The sequence below is a fragment of the Coenobita brevimanus genome, chromosome 79, assembly GCF_032717465.1.
Source record: "Coenobita brevimanus isolate Jiangsu-jjx chromosome 79, ASM3271746v2, whole genome shotgun sequence".
Lineage (NCBI taxonomy): Eukaryota > Metazoa > Arthropoda > Malacostraca > Decapoda > Coenobitidae > Coenobita > Coenobita brevimanus.
The window spans coordinates 4,821,340-4,825,206 of record NC_137032.1 but is presented as its reverse complement, the minus strand read 5'-3'; positions in this window follow the sequence as shown (position 1 = coordinate 4,825,206).

Below are 3,867 nucleotides of genomic sequence, written 5' to 3'. Positions count from 1 at the left end.
GAAGTTAGCTTGTAGGGCTGTACGCTTACCCAGATCATCATGACCATTGTTTTTGGTGTTGGTGGTGTGGCCGCAGGCTTGTAGACTGCTAGTTAGAGTTGCTCTTCTCTAGCAGTTGACCATCCTCTTTTCAGGACATAAGGAGTGAGTTAAGGGACTTGTGTAAAACTAGGTATCTCTTCACTGTCCAGTATCTCAGTACAGTTCTTCCATGTGAAGGTGTCTCTCTTAAGCATCATCATGACCATTTATGGGCGTGATTAGTGTCCATAGGTTGTACATCTCAGGATTCTCACAATATAATTTATATGTATTATTTGAACAACACAGTCTAAAAACCATTTATTTTATACCTATTCACCACAACTAAATATCCATTGCATCTGGTTAAGTAGAAAATCTCCAAATCCATGCAGTATTAAACTTATCCTGGTGTCTGTGATATTGGTGTGTTTGCCCCAATTGTTCTGCCCACCAGTTCTTGGATTTGCAGAGTTGGTGTGTGCAGGAATCTTAGTATTCTATTCTTGTGAATGGTTGGTCAGTTTTATAATTTGTATTGAATAATGAAGTGCAGATGCAGGCAGTTGATCACAGCCGTCTAAATTGTCCGGACTAAGTAGCCTAGCCCCAGGTCCCCATGCTTATAATGGGGCAGTGGAAGATTGGATGATGAATGAATGAATGAGTTTAGGTTGATGAGATTCTTAGCCAGTAGTTTATTCAGCTACTTATGTGTTGCAAATTGCATTCTTTCACATGTAAGGCTGTTCAGATGCACCAGTCATGGATGATCTCTGTATGCTTGGTCATATGCAGTTCTTGAGGCTTTTTTGTAACTGCCTGGTGGTCCAGTCAGAAAGGGCTATGGCTTATGCACTAAGCTTCAAATTCTAGGGGTATCCAAGTTTTTATTGTATACTGTAAAACACTACCAGGGATGTAGGTTGACTGCACTGTTAAATGTTATTGACTCTGGTAGTCTTGTGTTGGTCCCTAATGCTCCAGGGGGGGTACTAGAGGTGGCTGTTGCCCTTTTAATTTAATTAACAGGTGGGAGGCAGATTTTTTTTTTTTGGGGGGGAGGGACTGGTACTGTCAGTTGCAGTAAGTCTGATTATAATCCATTTTTCTACTTAGCGTAATGCCGAATTGACATCACTATCCCCAGCCACTTCTACAGAACAGAAATAGGTGCTGAAAGTGGGGGTCATCAGTGTGAGAGTGTTAAGGCACTGCTTTTGTGGATTTCTTCAAACCACCCTTGTGTGTCTTTAACCCCTTCACTACTGGGGGCATCAATAGATGCAACAAACCCAAACTGTTGAAGGTATTGATCTAAATGGGACTGCCAGAAACTACAGGAAAATCCTTGGGAAACTTGTCATATTTGGCATCTCTCGATTCCCCATGTATTTGCCTATACACTTACAATCTCATTACACCACAACCTGTGACAGTGGCTGGACAATTTTTGTGAATTCTTTACTATGTATTGATACAGCATTCTTCCCTTTTTAGTATACCTGCCTTTCGGCAGACATATTGCAATATTTCTTCCATAGAATGTAAGAACATTCTGATACTGAAAAGAAAACTTTGATGTCATAATGACTGAATATTTGCTTAACTTTGATGAATCTAGAGAATATCAGAAAAATATTCAAAGGAAAGAAAATTACTACAAAAATACATTAACCATTATAGTACAGTATACATTTATATTCATTTTTAGCATATACATTATTCATTATACCATTCAGCACATTTAAAAAAGCACGAATAGCCCAAAAACCGCTTTTAAGAATTCATAAGATTCCCCTTTGTGTTAGCCAGACCTTGCAGAGATTATCCACCAACAACTCTGATGAGCTATGATAACCATGTGCATATATAATGGGATTTCTTTTGCCAGTTTCAGATGTACCTGACCCCAACCATCAATTCTGGGGGGCATGGGTTAATATTTTCTAATTGACTGTGATGTGAAGGCAATAGTATAATTGGGTTTTGGTCATTAAGATGATAGTATGTTTCATAGCAGGTTCTGTTTAACCCTTTGAGTTCAGGGATATATATTAATTATACTGTCACCAGATTCTTATACTCACTGGTATTTATATCTAGTTTTGACGGGGGTGATTAAGTCTGTATCTATCCATTCCAGTTTAAAAAGTCTTTTCTAAGGTGAATAAAACCATCAGGGGGGAGCAAGATTCAACTAAAAATGATGTTGCTGGATTCAAGAATTTAATATTGTAAGACAGACTAGCTTAGAGTATGACCTTTTCAGTCAGTCTGGTACTAACCAGACTATATTAAATGTGTTGTACTTGAAAGGTCAGGGAGAAATAAAAAGCTGAGGAGAACTGTAAATTCTTCAGCGTTGGCCACTACTGTACCATAACAATATTCCTTGCAATTCTATCAGTTGGAGAGTTTATTGCCTGGTAAAAATTCTAGGTTTCATGAATATTGTAGTTTGTATTATTTTTATATAAATTTTGTCTATCAGTTTCCTTCCAAATATTCTGGACATCTTTACTCCTTACAGGAGGTAATGGGATTGGCTGTTACCATTTTTCAGGGATGTGTGTTTGAGTTTTTACAAAATTAACATTAAAGAATGTGTGTAGCCTATAATGTTTATTGCTGCCAGAGAGGCTAGTCTGAAGTGCCCTACTGGTTTCCAGACTACCCCATCTGTTGTATCCAAAGATGGTAGCACCAAGGACACTACCTTGAGAAGCTGTATGTCCAAGTAGCCACATAAAGAAATTCAACAGAAATGTATCGTATCCAAGTTTCGTTTGCACCTAAACAGGTTTGCTTTCAGTATCCATGTAGAGGAAAGGTAACAGGTATTCAGTACAGTTTATCATCAGTGAAGATGTGAAGGATTTTGTTTAAATGAGCGGTACAAGCAGTATTACAAATCTTATCCAGATTGTGTTGACAAGTCAGTCATGTTAGTTTTGAAGAAAATACAGTATACAGTATTATAAATTAATTTTCTCATTGCTATAATTAACTCTAATCAGAGTAAAATAATGGTGCATTGGATGGAATAGACTAGTGGCATTGTCATGGCCATGAGAGGGTTAAAGATTTCATCAAGTTCTCACACAGCATTAGAAATATAAAGCTAAAGGTAAAGGTGGAGACAGATACCAAGTGGTGCATGGCGACAGTACTCATCTCTGTAATTTTGGCCTTTGAGCCACTGGTAGTGATTCACGCACTATCCTAGGATTCAAGGCCACTGCATCATCCAGGTTTTAACAGTCAGCTCCCTTAGGTTTTGCCTGAGGTATTCATTTGCCTAGTAACCCACAAAGGGTTGTCAGATACCTGTGTCAAGTGGAATCAGCTGTCCAAGAACACCAGAATTCAAATCCTGGTGCTGCTGGGCAGCTGGTTTCTTAGCTAGTAATTTAGTTCCAGTAAATATTTGAAGGGCATTCGTTAGCTTAGGTTTATGAGGAGATGGAAAATCAGCTAAGCACAGTTGTAGCAGTTTATATAATATATATATATACATATATATATATATATATATATATATGTATGTATTATCATCATCATCTGGACCTCCTTTCCCACCCAAGGGCAGGGTAAGGAGTAGCAATGTCCAGACAGACCAAAATTGCCCAGTCCAATGGGCCACGCTTCCATTCACTCATCATTCAAGCCCCCGGAATCCTGGCTCTATTGGATACTCCAAAAACATTCATCACATTCTGTAGCTTCACATAATTGTATTCGACAGAGTCAATCCAGACACTGCCAGGTTAAAAGGGGTGCCAAAAATCCCTGATCGTGCACTTCTCCTCACAAAATTCATCCAGCCAGCTCGATCTCCTGTCA